The sequence below is a fragment of the Festucalex cinctus genome, chromosome 1 (genome assembly GCF_051991245.1).
Source record: "Festucalex cinctus isolate MCC-2025b chromosome 1, RoL_Fcin_1.0, whole genome shotgun sequence".
NCBI lineage: Eukaryota > Metazoa > Chordata > Actinopteri > Syngnathiformes > Syngnathidae > Festucalex > Festucalex cinctus.
This window is the reverse complement of record NC_135411.1, coordinates 27,538,484-27,555,255: the sequence shown is the minus strand read 5'-3', so window position 1 is coordinate 27,555,255 and position 16,772 is coordinate 27,538,484. Positions and strand designations below refer to the sequence as shown.

At 41.1% G+C, this 16,772-nt stretch overlaps 1 protein-coding gene across 2 annotated transcripts in view; it reads right to left on the bottom strand.

Moving 5' to 3' along the window:
- Positions 1-16,463, bottom strand: part of stat5a (signal transducer and activator of transcription 5a) — a 56,095-nt gene extending 39,632 nt beyond the window's left edge. For both annotated transcript variants that reach the window (XM_077527057.1, XM_077527066.1), the window contains exon 1: positions 16,282-16,463. The gene's annotated coding sequence lies outside the window, so the exon portion shown is untranslated. The remainder of the gene's footprint in view (positions 1-16,281) is intronic.
- Between the last annotated feature and the right edge of the window lie 309 nt (positions 16,464-16,772).

Sequence of the window (16,772 nt, the reverse complement as noted above, 5' to 3'; positions counted from 1 at the left end):
AAAGTATTTACGTTACAAGAAGTCAAGAGAGACTGCCTATTTTGTTTTTCATAAAAAAACCCCCTTTATTTTCATGTTAAAAATGCACTTTCAATAAAGTATTTGGAACTCCGTTTCTTCTGCATTATTTTTATGTTGAGATGGTGTTATCGGCAGCTGCTGAAAGTAACTAAAAAAGTAACTTTTAATCTAACTTAGTTACTTTTAAAATCAAGTAATCAGTAACGCAATTTAGTTACTTTTAAAACCAAGTAATCAGTAAAGTAACTAAGTTACTTTTTCAAGGTAACTGTGGCAACACTGGTGGCAACAAATGTAAATACGGTGAAAACATCGAAGCAAAATGTCAAAATTATGCTGTCAAATGTTGGACAGGGCAACTCAGTGGAATGTAGGCATAAGCAGATTTCTGACAATTTAACTGTAAGCAAAAATCTCATTCTATCATATTAAAATTACAGCTCTGAAATGTCCCTTTTTAAAATATTTGTTGAAAAAAACTGATTCTTTTTCATTGAACACAATCAATTTTACTTAAAAAAAACCAACTACATAATTGGTACATTAACAAATGTGTACCATGTTAAGTATGAATAAATAACAGTAATGTTAACATTCTACTGTTTTAATTCTTCTTTGTAGCTCACAATGTTCCATTACTGTCGATCTATTTAAAGCTATTAGAACAGCCCTGTGGGATACTCATGTTGTCCTTGGGGCTAGCTAGTATCCGCTGGCACCATGTTGTTGTTGTTGTTTTCAAGGATAATGCACAGGTCTCGGCAGAGCAAAAAGGCATCCGCTTAAGTATGATGGAGTTTGCACAGTGTCACTTTCGCCTCCCTCCCTCTCTCCTCTTTTGTGAATAACTGGCTCACCCTTTTGTGCTCTCCGAGATGGAGAGAGAGTGGGAAAAAAAGTGACTAGACTCCAATTAACTTCAAAGGGGTGGCTCGTTTACTCAACTCTGCAAGCAGCCAATCATCTGCCAAGAAATCCCCACAAAAAAAGAAAAACGCTCAATATCAGTGGCAGACAGTATTGGTGTGATCGAAACCTTGACTTTTTAAAACCACGGTGAACCATTAAACTGGTTATCATGCCAGGTCATCGTACGTTTTTTTTTTCTTCCAAAACTTTCTGAAAAAAAGAAGACGAAGAACCCAAGAAGAGTGCTAATTGGTTGGTTGAACATCTGAAAGTCTGCAAGTCGTCTGCAATGTAGCCAAGCTAAATTGTCAGTGTGCATCTTCATTCCTGTATCAGAATCGCACAAACCGATTGACTCAAAATGCACAGAAGATCCAAATAAAAAAAATTTGCTCACAAAATTTGGTTGATAAGGCAATTAACAAGTCACTGACATGCTAGCTAGCTAGCTTAGGAAGCCAACTCGGTAGGCTACAGCTTCAGTTGATTTATCTTTCTTATTGGAACAGCACTGATGAACAGATTAAAACACATGACAACATTCACAGAAGATGCAAATGGAAGTTTTTTGTTCTCAAAAACTTGGCTACAAGCATACGTGGGTTAGCAAGTTCCCAGCGAGCTCATTAGTTTGAGAAGCCAACTCGGCAGTTTACATTTTATTCGGTGGTGCTTCTTGCCTGAAAAATCCTAATCCAATATTTTTGTTCACAAAAAAGTTGGTCGAGAAGGGGAACTAAAACAGTAAGTATGAAGCTGTCAGTATTGCAAATCCAATTTATGTCAATGAGAAATTTGGTCTTGAAAATCAAACAAATTGGAGAACGACCGGTGTTGAACTTTGAACATTCCCAATACGTGCAAAATGCGTGCACTAAGGTCAGCCACAGACAGTCGACGGGTGACGTTATGCAATTTGAAGCTCGGGGTGAATGTTAAATGTGCCTCAGAGCTCAAGTGCACGGTAACAGGAATGCCAGCGTGTCACACAAAGGGGGCCACTTCTGTGAAGGCGGCGAAGCGTCTCGGCGGGAGCAAGCTGCCCTTGCAAAAGCTTCAAAAGCTATCATGTGTGACCTTTTTGATCAAATATACTATACACAAGTGCTGAACTAATGGAGCCTTCTTAGAGTTGAGATAGAAAAAACTAACATTTTTTTTTTTTGCCTTGAATGAACAACCTGATTCATTCAATAATGGCAACATGCAGAGGGAGATCAGTGGTAAAGGGAGATCAGTGGTAAGAGAGAAAAAGCCGGTCTGCGACAAGAAGCTTAACCTAAATACAACTTGATTTGGAAACAAAGGAGACAAATACTGTAAGTTGGCTGAACTGCAGGTCAGCTGCCAAAGGCTTCTTTTCTGCTTCTTAACAAAACAACACCATGCTATACCCGCACAGACATTTGTTATATCTACAAACAACAGGCATGACTGCAATTAGACCTCCATTGTGACTCAACAATAGTACGTGAAAAGTAAGAATTCTAACCCAAACCCTGTATGGCAGCAGGTGACTCAAATCACTTCATAACAAGCACAACTTGTTAATAAATGGTAAACAATTCTGCAAAAAAAAGGCTTTACTTTTTTATTGGCACTCTCAGCTTAAATTATAGTCAAAGTCAAACTAAACACAAAACAATAATTAGATGTGCATTTAAAACAACTACATAGTCACCGCTAGCTTAAAGCTAACATACAATAGGAAACCCTATAGACATACGGGCTAACAATTAGCATCTATGTAAATGTGCTGGTTGCCTTTAAGAAACTGATATATGAACTCAAACAGTGGAGCAACACATGTATAAATGTAATACATCAATACTCACAGGCATATATTCTTTATTATCTGCAAAGAACAACTACTCCAGCCATACTGAGAAGCTGAGACGAGCTGAGCCGCCAGTAAAATATGTTTCAATGTCTGTTTTATACTGCCCCCAGGTGGCCAAAGTGCATACAGCAGAATGAGCACCGATGTGCATTGACGGAGAAAGTGTGACTAAAACTGTTTAACTCAGCATTCTGACAGTGCAACTCTAATAATGTCATTACTAAGTAGGGGTGTGCTCAAAAAATCGATACGGCAATATATCGTTGCGGGCCTCTTTACAATACACGTATCGATACGCAGGTGTCAGAATCGATATTGCTCGTTAACTTTAAATTGGCAGTTAACTTTTGCCTTTGCAGCTTGCATTGTACCTAAAAAATAAAAACCAGCAGCATCTTTGAAGTTAATTGCCTTCAATTAATGCAAAAATAGCACACCAGTGATTGGACACTGTGTCATGCTTAGAAAAATTAAAGCAGAGGAAGAATATCAACATTTATTTTCTTATAAACTTAACATTGCACATGTGTCTTAATATACCAATTTTCGTATATTTTGTTTAAAAAATAGAATGTGTTACATGAAAAAAATGCCCCAAATATTTCAAAATAAGCACATTTTAGAGCTGTAATTTTAATACTTTGATATTTTTACTCATATCGGCTCATGCCTATTAATACGTTTTCCCGGTGTGTCTGTGAAAACTGCTCGTTGCTCTGCAGTGTGCGCACATTTAGACCAGGCATGTCGCTTGGTGGTAAACCAGAAGAGCTACTAACAAAAACATTTTTTGTCATCCAGCATAATAAACATATCCTTTAGGTATACATATGACTGTTATTATAAAATGCAATTGAATGAATGTGAAATATCGGGATACGTATCGCCTTGAATGTCAAGTATTGGGATACATATGTATCGCGATACGTATCGAATCGTGACGCCTGTATTGTGATACGTATCGTATCGTGAGGTTGGCGGCAATACCCAACCCTATTGCTAAGGATGTTCCGATTAGGGCTTTATGCTGCTGATTCCAATACATAGCGCTGCGCACGAATGATTACTTTAATGATCGAATAATCGTTTTTTTTTTGTTTGTTTTTTGTTTTTTAATGAATCAGATAAAATATATATTATATATATATATATATATAGGAGGAAGACCTTAATGTCTCTACACTGTAAGATAGAACCCTGTCCATTCAGTGCCGCTGGTTGGAAGTCAGATTACCTACAGCACCATATCCAAGCCATATCCACCATAGCCAAGTTGATGGCAACCCGACAAATAATAGGATGAAAAACATGAAATAACAGTTGCAGGGCACGAGCATAAAATGAAACTAACGTCTAATGTTGTGCAAAACATAAGCATATGGCTAGTCAGCATCGTGCTCCTCCTTGTCAAACAGCAAAAATAGCAATATTGCACCTATGTGCCAGCTTGATTAAAAGGCAAAAAATGTCTGCTTCTGAAAGTCAGGGCATTGAAAATCTATAATCACAATAATTATCCATGGGGAACATTTGCTATTTCGGGGACAAGGCTTGCTGAATCCAGACATAATTAAAACAGGCGGATAAAGCAGAAATTGTGGGCTTGTAATTAGAGAGAGAGAGCAATTATTGCTTTTGAGCAAGAACAAAAGCGTCAACAATGTGGACTGATTGTTTGGGAAATGGTGCCCTTAAAAACTAGCCAAATGAGTGCCTCAACAAGGGTAAATTGTTCTTTTGAAAAAGAACATTGGCACGCTTGACATTCTCTATAATAAGTCAGCTTTCAATCAGGTTTGTATTAATAATAAGAACAAAATGATGATGATCTGCAACAAATAAAAAGTTCATTGAAACAGTTGATGCAAATGGTATTAACAAATCCCCCTTTAACACAAAGGTGTTTTTATAAGCGATTTTAAAAAGCACTGCATCGTATAAAAACCGCAACGTCATGCAACTAATCAAAACTTAAGGTAAAACTGATTCAAATTTGGGTGCAAAATAAGTTGTGACTTGTTTTAATAACACTTCCCCCGAAGCTCAATGCCACCCAGCGGACCACCCTGCTGGCTTGCAATCTTCCTGGCCTTGTTGTCTTCCCAAACAGCGTGTTAAATGTCATCTGACAAGTGAACAAACAGACCCAAGAGCCCCCCACCCCCCTCCTCCGTGTCTAACTTGGAGCGAAAGGGGTCCAAACATGTCAGACAGGGTTGTGGGAACATGGAGGCTAACCTATAAGCCTCACCTCCGGCGAGGTTAACATGAGACAGGAAATGAAGCATACCGGTAAATGAAAAATGGCGTCACAGTATTTCCTGCTCAGGTAGCTGAAAGTGTTTGGAAGCGTAACAATGGGATTTTAACTCCAGCATTTTGCTAACTTTTCTATCAGATTATTAAATTACATTCACTCTGAGATTTACTGATGTGTCGTTCATATTTTACAGCACGTTGTTTATCTGCATGCTTACATTCAATAACTTTTTTTAAATTGTGAGAGAACGTAAAGTGTCTTTCATTAGTGGTGTAACAGTACATGAGTTAGTTTTTGGTTCAGTAGAGGCAAAACCAAGTTCCTTCATGGAATACAGTATGTGAGGGTGTGCGCATGCCATAAACAAACACAGTGCAGCTCAGCCTCTAGTGAGTGATATGCTTTTGGCACTACAGTATATACAGCTTTAAACAGTCTCTTAGGAAGCCAAAGCAATAAAAACTGCATTGGTGCAATGGTTATAGCCTAATAATTCACTCTTTCCACGAATTCACGTTACTGTTGCACTCATGATACTCATCTACATCTTTCATTTCCCAAGACGACAAAATATGGCTTTTGCACTTTTATTTTACAGTATAAATGATTTAGTTTACTTGAGCATCTTTCATTAATGGGAGAATTTATTGCTCGTTTTTTTTTTTTTTTTTTTTAGGTTTCATGTTGTGTGTTCGTGTTTACACAAAAGAAACACACTTTGATTAGCCATGTGACAAGTAACCACCATCTTTATGGGATTTTCTATAAAAAAAAAAAAATAGAATGAGCACTTCAAACGCTTCCAAATACAACAAAAAACAAAGAAAACCCTATTGATTACTAAAGTACATGACCTATTCTACTGCCCACATTGCTCGTCTTGCAAATAATGTTCCACTTGTGCATTCAAGTCAAGTTTTTCAAAATTTCCAAAATTAAGTTGTATGGTTTTAATAATCAGAAGGCGGTTTTGGTATTTTGTGGTATGTTGTATTCGAGTTGAATTGGCCATTCCAACCAGACTTAGCATTATGAAAGACTGTCAGCTTTTAAATATCTTGTCATGTTGCTACTTTGAATAAAGCATTTGTTCTTTCATTTGCTACATTTCTTTTCCCCTTACGGTCCTTTTGAATTAATTTAGTTTTAAACCATACTATACTTTTTTTTATTTTTTTTATTTTTTTTTTTAAAAGAGCTCAGAATTGTTCATTCGGTAGTCTTACCGATTCAACGTCTTGTCATCATTGCTCTTTTTTTTTTTTTTTTTTTGTGTGTATGTGTGCGTGCGTTTGCGTGCGTGCGTGCGTGCGTGCGTGCGTGCGTTTGCGTGTGCGTGCGTGCGCGTGCGTGTGTGTGCGTGCGTGCAAATACGTATAAATTTATACTCATTCATTCACCTAAAACCTTATAAATATCCCATTACCCTTCGCCTTAACCAGGTACTTCAGAATCTTGCCAGAGTCGTGAGATTTAAATGGTCAGGAGACCAGAGAAAAGGTCAGAAAAAAAAAAGAAATAAAGAGAAAAGAAAGGTAAATCAAAGTGAAATCCAGCACCGACCAAACACTTCCTGCCTTCCCCATGATTACAAAATCAAAGTCTTACGCCAACCCCGGAAGCCTCTAAATTCCAGCAAATTTAGCGAGATCTCAAGAGCCCAGAGGAAAAACTAAAGAGAGGAAGGAGGGAAGGATCGATAAGGCAGAGTGAGATCCATAGAAGCCAGTACATCCAATCCATCAAAGTGAAGTCCAGCACCAACAAGACCCCTCCTGCGTGGTTACAAAACCAGAGTCTTATGCCAACCCCAGAAACCTCATACTTCTAATAAATTAAGATCTCAAGTGACCAGAGGAAAAACTAAAGAGAGGAAGGAGGGAAGGATAGATAAAGCAAAGTGAGAACCACAGACACCAGCACCAACTGATTCAAGGGGCTGTGGGAGGGAGAGGGTACTTCTGTTGAGTTTCAGTAGATGCTGGTGCGACGGATCTGGCATGCATAAGGACCACCACCAAAGAAAGAAGCCGTCAACCGCGGTCCAGCAAAGCGAGCACTAACCCCCCCCCCCCCCCCCCCGGAATCCCCAGGCCGCGGCAGCACCAAGGCCACCCCCAAGCCACCCGAGCGGACACCGGTCGGCGAGCCGACCCAGACACCCGGAACACCCCCGCCCCAGCCCCGGCCCACACCCCCGAGCCCAAGGCCGCAGAACGAGGCCCAGCGGGCCCCCACAGCGCCCCACCGGTCCCCAGCCCCCATCCCCCCACGACCCCCCCGCACCCCACCCAAACCCGCCATCCACCACGACCCAGGCCCCACCACCCCCGACCCCCAAACCCCCGAACACACCCCGACCCCCAGCACCCAACCCCCCACCCACCCATACCTCCACCCCCCCCCAAACAAGCCGCCCCCCCCCCCCCCCCCCCCCGACGGCCGCCACCCCCCCCCGCGAACCCGGCCCCCCGCGAGAACCCCCCACCCCCCCCCCGGAAACCGGCACCGGGCTATACTTTTAATGTTGTTACAAAAAAAACAACAACTGCATTTGGATTAATAATGGAGCAAACATCCCAATAAGCGAAGTGCGCATTATGTTTGCGCATGCGCGAGGGAAAAAACAAGGCTACCAACTACCCTATCAATTTGAATGGCGGAAATTAGAGTGGTGATAATAATCTTTGCCTAACTGTACACTTTAAAGCTTGCAAGGCAACTTCCCCGATATCAGTAAACCACATGCTATGCATGTTAATAAAAAACAGCAACTTTCCAGCCGTTTCTATCAGAGCCGATTCCATCGGATCCAATTCATTTTCAATGACCCTTTGGTAGTTTCGCCTACCCACAATGCACCACGCCGCTACCCATAATGCACCTTGAATTCGAGATGCGCACTTCGCTTATATACGCTTAGCCCCTGTTACATAACAAAAAGGGTGTTATAAGCGCACGTGCCCATGACATGATCAGCAGGGTTAGCTGAAGATCCAGTCACTTGAAAGAAATGGTTTGAGTACTACCTCAAAGCCAAAAACTAAACAGACATACTTGATTGCTTGATGAAGTTGAAGTTGACTTGTTTGGCAATATGTTCGTGCGCCTCATACACACAGCAGAGTCAAAGTGCTGCCTCCACAAGTGAAAATCCAACGCCATTGGCCCAGCAGTATATAAGGCGGGGTTTACAACTTCCAGGCATCCAACTGGCTGATTTCATCGAGACAAGAAAAGTATATCAAGTGTACTACAACTTGGTCCTGAGGTATTTGACAAAAGCCCAATGGCGGGAAAAAAAAAAAAAACATCTCTTTTAACGCCTCACAAGCTTGTTTTCAAAATGCTGAAAAATAGTTCCATAGATGTATCATGTAAAACAAAACAATTTGCCTCTAATAAAACAATATTTGCAGAGTTATACTAACACATGAGTGGGATGGTTGCTTATGAGGCAAACCAGTCTCTGGTGGTACAGTTCAAAATGGGCAGACGCTTTACTGAATATCTAAGTGGCCCAGACCACTACGAGTAAACTTTGCACACATCGTGCACATGCATGATAAGAGACTGTTGGGACGAGCACGCCACGCCACGCATGAGCTCACTAATGTATGTATAAAAGGAGCCAGATGTCCAAAAATCAATGTTTTCCATACCTTTTAAAACGGATGTCCTCCTAGATTGGTTTACAGCAGGCCAATCACTTGGCATTCACACCTAATCCAGTTAGCGAGCCTCCTTTAACTTTGTTAAACAATTCAAATTGGCGCCTGATTCTTTTTCTTTTTTTTACCGCAACCCCCGTGTAATGAGGTTAACCCTCGTCTCCAGGGGCTCATGTCATCGCCCAGCTACGCCGGCTCATTTTTTGTGACCTTTACACCAGCTCAGCAAGCGGCGTTATGTTATGTCATGTAGTGACCGCGTGGTTGTGAGTGTGTTGGTGGAAACAGAGGTTAAGTATTGTTTACATGACCACATGGTCTGAAAGAAAAAGCATCTGAGATTAAATTTTAAAAAGTTAAAAAAAAACAAAAGTTGACTTGTATGGTGATTATAGTAACTTCCCAGTACAAATAAAGGTTGATGTGGGGGGGGGGGGGGGGGGGGGGGTTTCTATAATGATTGAGTCTGGGCAGACATCAAAACGATCACATTCAGATGGATTCAGCAAAATTCTGTAACATTCATTCTACGCTGCATGTCCAGTTCCCTTGCCTCAGTAAGTGCTGCTGAATTGGCTACCAACATAATTCATATGTGCTCAGCAGTTTGCTCTTTTCCAACCCCATGAAGGCACTGACGTTTACAACACTTTGAAGAGGTGTTTCAAGCCATATGATGATCCTACAGTAACTATGTCCTAATGCAAATATGGGGAACATTTCCTTTTTTTTATTGTTCGCATATAAATAATCAAATAATAACTAAATTAGCTTGTGATGATTGTGAGCCATTCATTTCTGGACGAAGCGGGTAAACATCTGCTGTTACAGGAGTCTCAGAATCTCCAAAAACAGCACAATAACTAGGAAAGCGCTGGAACAGTCACCAAGTTAGCAACCTTGCTCCTTTTCCCACAAGGTGTCTCTCCGTTTTGGAGACACTCTGCCCTTTGATCCCGCATGCTCGTCACAGGCCAAAGGTCAGGTAGCTGTAATTTCTCACGTGCATTATCTCAGGATAGACGAGATAGACATCCCCAACCCCCCATGCTGTCACTATTTGCCACGTTCACCCTGCCAAGTGCTGTGCTTTCAGTAAAAGGTCAGCTCCACCTTTACCCTACAGAGCTCTTTGGCCCGCATAACCGGCAGGCCGCATCCATCTTCAGCTTGCCTGAACTAAAAGTCAGATGGTTTGGTGAAATTTTCACAAGTTCACGAGTTGTCCTAGGACCACACCATACCCGTGGTATGGGTCATCGCGCAGCACAGCTCTCCGATAGCTGTTATTCAAAACGCGACTCTTTGGTTACTCAGCACTTTTTAACATGGTACGGCGCGGATCTAAAAACAGGCGAGCAGTGAGGAGGGGGAGGAGGTGGGGTTCGGTCTGAAGGCCACAAGAGACTCCGCCAGGGTTGATGTCATGACAATGTCTTCTTGGAAGAAACATCACTGGTATGCATGAGGATGACATGATGTCCATTTGTTGCCGCAACATAACAAACTAGGTTTTGACAAGCACTCATCTGGGAAGAGTTTTGACAAGATTTTTAAGCGAAATTGTGACGTGGATTTAAAGTAGACATGTTATGTTATGGCTTTTTCCTCTTTAAAAAAAAAACAAAAAAAAAAACAACTTTTTTGTCTGTGACATGCTTTTGTCAAAATAATCCAAGGATCAAGAATTATACTTACAGGAAATGGACATTCGTGCCAGGAACCCCAACCACCTGCTATGTTCGGGCTGGTAGGAGGCTCTCTTAGCCGACCCTGCACATTTTCATCACTTGCACTCTAATCTGCAACCCCTGGACTCATTCTCTCAGTTTCTCAGTTCCTCACATTCACTCATACACATCTGTCGCTGGACAATTGGACCACTATAATGTGGGTTGCATGAACTTTGACTACTTTTTGGAGCAAGTGAACTGCGAATGTGCAATTGCCAACAAATGAACTTCATATTGCAGGATTTTGGAATTTATCAGATATTTCAATTGGTGCCTCGATAGTTGTCTCCCCCCCCCACCCCCCATGGTAGCTAATTATTGAGAATGTTTATTACTTGCATTGAATGGCCTTCCTTTTCTATTGTACAAATGTTGTACATTTGTCTTGTCCACTAGGGTTTATTTCCACGTTGTAATTTAATACATCATGTATTAAATACATCATGTATTGCGTTTAGTAATTTCACCATGTATGATACATGGTGAAATTACCAAACGCAAGTTCTAGTCTCTGCCTCCTCTCTTCCTTAAACTTCTGACACCTAGCCTATTCCTACCTCTGTTACTTTTGTTTATGATATGCAGCAAATATTGGCTACATATGCTCCTTTCAATTAATTTTACAGTAGGCTACTGATGTTAGCTTCTTTGCCAGACTTGAGCTAAAGGTTGTGAACAAACAGCATTAGTCAGGAGCAAAACAAGTCAACTAATGTGTTTATGTTGTTCTTGCCTGCAGGAGCACACTGGCAACTCTTTGAACCTGGGCGCGTACATCTGCTAACATGACTCCCTGGCCTGTTTCCATGCAAGCCGCAGTAATATTGGTGGGTGATGCATCCACTGGTTTGCAGTAAGCCCGTAATAGGCTTTAATGTCGCAGTGACAGCTTCAGCTATTGCGCAGCCTGCTCAACTGGCTGCTCGACATAAACCCAAGCAAGGCCACACTCTTCTTTTACTGTTAACTTTTCTTCTTCTACGCCACTAAAGCAGTAGTGGCTAAAGAGGTTGCAGTCGAAGAAGTGTGTCTTTCAAGTGAAGCCAAAACAAGCTTGAGGGAAACAAATTAAGGTCATATTTGGTTTCCCGAATTAACACATAATGGAAGGTCAGATAAAGACTAGATTTCTGTTTTTCAATTTCCAATTTTAAATGATAAATGGCTTGTTCCCGTTCAATGGAGACAGCAACACTGCCTCCCCGTGGATGGCGGAGTAACGGGCCTTAGACACTTGAATATCTCGGGACTTGTGTGTGAATATTGTGAAACAGCGTGATTTTTGTCCTCAAAAATAAATGTGCGTGTGCGCGAGCCACAAACGCACTTTCAGCAACTTGCAAGCAAAAGTCATTAAAAATGCACACACAAAATTAAAAAAAAAATGTGAAAGCCGCGGCTATATTTGTGGATCTGAAAAACGTGAAAATCAAGAAAATGTTTTTGGATCTGAAAAACACATGAAAATCGCAAACAAATGGATTTGAATTTCACGTGAAAATTACGAATGTATTTTGTGAATCTCAAAAACGTGAAAATCCTGAATTTATTTGGCTAAATATTTTTGAGACAAATATCTCCCCATAATTTTTCATGTAGAATGAATACCTTTAAAAACTATTTTTTCCACTTGCTGTCGACTGAATATGACATCACATGTGCTGAGGAAGTAGGTAGCAACCAATCATGGCTCAGTTTGCTGACCACACCCAGAAAACAGGTGAGCCATGAATGGTCGTACTTGTTACCTACTTCCTCAGCACAGGTGATGTCATCATCAGTCAACAGCAAGTGAAAAATTAATTTGGAAAAGTATTCATTGTACAAGAATAATAATGAAATTATCAAATTAATTCTGGACAAAATATTAACTTTTTACTACTGAAAATGGCTCAATGAGTCAAGCATCCCTTTAAAGTTCTAAAGTCATGTTCTAAAGTAGCTAAAATTGAGATTTTGCATTTAAATGTGATGGAATGAGGGAAAATATTATTAGGAGATGGAGCTTGGGGTTACTGGTGTTTTTAACTGTTATTTCGCACATCATTGAAAAATAAAACTTTGAAGACCCGTTTCTTATGTATGCCTTGTTACAGTAAGTGTAATACAGTAACCTAATGCAACACCTGTTGTGTTTATTGTGTGTACCGTGCAACTGTGCCAAAAGAGTTTGTTTGTTTGTTTGTGTTGTATTTCGGTGGTTTGAGGAGGAATTAAACTAAAACAATTCTGGATATGTGGGAACCTTTATGTCAGGAAGTTCCGGCAAGAAATTCTAACCACGTTCAACGATGGTTAGCGATGCAATATACTTTGTAGAAAAGGAGATGGATGTTATTGGTTAAAAAGGTAAAAATAAATAAATAAATAAATAAATAAATTAAAAAATAAACCCTAGTGACGATAAGTGGTTTGGAAAATGGAGAGAATTAGCAGGTAAAAGGTTAAAGATTAAAGTCAGCCTATTTGGACTCACTTAAGACTGTTTACATAAAAATGATTATTACACCCCCCCACCACATCCATCCTAAACCCTGTTTCAGCCATGGTGGGACCAATGTCCAGTTTGATTTTGTTACCATGATGACCTGGGGCAGAGCGGTGTTTGTCAGTGCCCATTGAGGCAGTATATCGATTCAGTGCAGCATGGTGGTCTTCTGCCACTAGCCTGCAAATCCAGACTCATTGCGGTACCATTGATTGAGTCAGGTCACTTTCGCATCAAGCGCATTTCTGAGGTGGAGCAAACCTGAGCAAACTGACCAATCAGCAGCAAGGGGACGCGACGTCTGAAAAGAAAATTAGGGAAGTCGAGGGAAGCAAGGCGAACGCGTCTTGCGTCCCAAACAAACTATCATCTCCCCCGCGCGCCATTTTGAATGTTATGAGTATGGACTTTGTCTTCCACCGCCAAAGAGTGACGTTGCTCACGAAGAATACGTCACAGCAAATAAACACATTTCTATAAGTATTGTATACTTATAATGCACTGTACTCAGTATGATGTCAATGAGAATTTAATGAATTGTTCAGCCCTACTAATGAGTACAAGTGCTATTAAAAAATGGATTGATGGATGTGTTTTCAATCATGGGGGCAACACTTCATCACCATACCCTATGATGTACTGTACAATGAACTGTACAATGAACTGAACTTTGTGACACAACCTTTGTGTTTGGGCTCACTAACAACTACGGCAACACATAAACATGAGAAAATGACGTCTCCAGACCACATCCGTCCTGAGACCAATTTAGGCCGTGACCTCTGTTCAGCAACTCGTTACACAACTTTTTTTAAATGAAAAAACGGAAGTGCCCCGTTGCCATCGAAGCTCTGCCACTTCGTTCACACAGCTCAGTGAAACTTTGTGTCATGTGTCGAAGGTGGTCAGGAGTAACTCAGTGAAAATTAATAGTCATCTCATGAACCGGCCGAGGAAAATCAAGCGATTATGTATGGTGCGTGCAGAGCTAGCATTGACCATGAGACAGCAAAATGGGAGGCCTGCTCACTCAGGAGGTCAACAATCAGAAGCGTTATTCGACAGATGGATCAGGCTGCTCCAGACTGAAGGCTGGTAGTCACATGACAGGTGGATTAGCGAATTGAGGGTGGAGGTTTAAGAGGTGGGGAGGGCAGGGTGTGGGGGTTGCCACCACATGCTTCCTGATCCCTTCCCTCACAAGGTTTGCCTTTTCCTTTTTCACCCTTGACAGCCCTCACGTTTGCTTTGGATTGTCACATGTCACCATCTGAAAGAGTCAGCCAACTTCCTGTCATCGTGCTGGTCATTGACGAGAAGCGCTTCATATGTCTGACGCCTTTGACTCATTGCTCGGTCACACCAACCAACGAAAAAAAAAAAAAGAAAAGACACAGCTTTGATCGGCTCACTTCCAGCTAATCGCGACGTCATTGAGGTTCTCACCGACTAAGCTGACAGTTGAAAAGACATTCACGCTTGAGGATACAGCAGAAGCCACCAATAAATTCACAAGTGAAAATAATCAGCGTTGTTTCAGCAAATATTTCAAAATGTGCCTCAAAGTGGACAATTTCGATCAAAACTGGGGGAGGGCAAACCAACTTGCCACATGTACTGTGCTACTGTGCTATGTTTTTTTTTGTTTGTTTTTTAACCCGGGCCACTGAGCATATTATCAAGAGTTCTGCATTCAAAGTTACATTCATTTAGCAACGCACTTTTTTTTTATTTATTTTTTTTAAGTTCGTTCAAATGTTTCTGGGTCATCTTTGTATTCTATTGTATACTCATTACTTTGTCAAACTAGGCTTCTAACCTTATTCAACCTCCATGGATGACAACACAACTTAAAAAATAGGGAAATACAGAGAGGTAACGGCAAACACGGTAGAGATATTGACTGACTGATTGATTGGTTGGTTGGTTGGTTGGTTGTACGCACGGTTTTATAAATCTCTTCTTTTTTTTTCTGCGTACAAGAAGTTTGGGTTTTGTTCGTACGTGTTTTTATAGGCAGGTTCTCATGTACAGTTTTAAAAACAAAGACCCTGGTCTTCTCCCTCATCTCACTGGTACTTTTTTTTGCATACTCTTCCTCAGCTGGTCTAGTTGAGTAATAACGTCTGATTTCTGGAACAGTGCAACTTTGTCATGTTGGATTCAAAGTGCCCCTGTACTCAAAAAAAAAAACATTCCGTCTCCTGTTTTTCTTGAAACTGGCTGTACTTGTCACCAACCATTCTCTTCATGGCAGGTTTTCTTTCCTTTTCCTTCCACTTGGTGTCACTTCAGAGTTACGTTTCACTAAAAGCTGAGCCTGAACTATGGTAGCCCATTAGTGAGTTAAAAAACAACAACAACAACAACAAAAAAACCAAGGCAACAATAAGGCGAAAAAGGCGAGGGCCGCACACAATACTTTGATGTCAAGTAGGGGTCCACAAAATATCAAGTTTTAAGTTTGAGGCCACTGACCTAGGAGTTTTATTAATTGTAACTTGAAGTCACGAGCATTTACAACAATGTCACAATAGCTTGGGAGAAGCAAGATATTCCCCACCCATGGCATTTAAAATTATTGTTAAACGTGATCAGCTCCAAATGTGTTGCATCTTGTGCCATTCTAAAAATGATGGGCTTCTGGCATTCAAAGTTCTACATCTAATCTGAAAAAAAAATGCAGCTAAACTGCATGTTTTCCCCCAGTTGTTGTTGGAGAAATACACTTTTCTTTAGCTAGTCAGTTCACTTCTTCACATTAGAAAAGTGATGGAATTATGAAATTACAGTGGGAATCTATTTTTGTTTGCAGTACAGTTTTGAGAAGTTGTGTCAAGTTACCAAAATTGTATAATACACTGTAAAACAATCATTTCTATTTTTGTAAGTCTGTATTATATATAGTGTATCTTTTACAAAAGTATGTTTACTTCTACTTAAGTATGTACAACGTGAGTACGTTTGCCACTTGCCCAAAACAGTAGCGACAAATGACAATTTATCGACAGTAATGCTGCAATACAATTACTTTTCCATGACTATACAGTAGTTAGTTGCCCAACAGTTAGCAAACATGAGCAAAACCACAAGTGACAGCGAGGCCACTAAGCGTGGAGGTGGCAGAAGAGAGGGGGCAAAACAGGGATGCCCGCAGCCGCCTGTTGAGCCTCTTATGGCGGACACACCGGCACAGAGTGCCCCCACCTCGTGGGTTAGGCAAAGCGGCGGAGTTTGTTTACAAACGTTGCACATTAATAGTGTCGTAATAGCTGAGCGTCAAGTGGCACCCAGGACGTTTTTCTTTTTTTCTAACCGAAAAAAAAAAACCCAACAAGCTTCGCAAAAGTCATTCTTACCTCCGTGGGGCGACTACTGCCTCGGCTCTCCTGTGCTCGAGTGCGGCCACAAGCCTCGCTGACTCGGGGAGCTCACGCTCGCTCTCTCGTCCGGTTAGTAGGTCGGTCGCTGGAGTTTATAGTTTGCTGACCTCTCCGTGCGCCGCGGTGCCCTCACCCCCTCACTCGCCCGCTCCCTCTCCTTCTCTCTTTCGCGATGACCACGCCTACTTCCGGTGTCGCTCATTGCTGGCGAGGTGGAACGACGACGTGTTGATGTAAAGTCACATTTGGAACAAGTAAAAAGATTTTACATTTACATTTTACATTAAAACAAATCTCACCATACACCACCAAAATAAAATGACAGAAATATCACAAATACCGAAATAATGATGGCTCATGACGTCTCAAAATACACACAAACATACGCAGTGTGAAATTTGGGCCTTGTGTTAATGCCGAAAGCATTCCAGGCAGTTCCAGTATGCATTGTAGGCTATATATTAGGG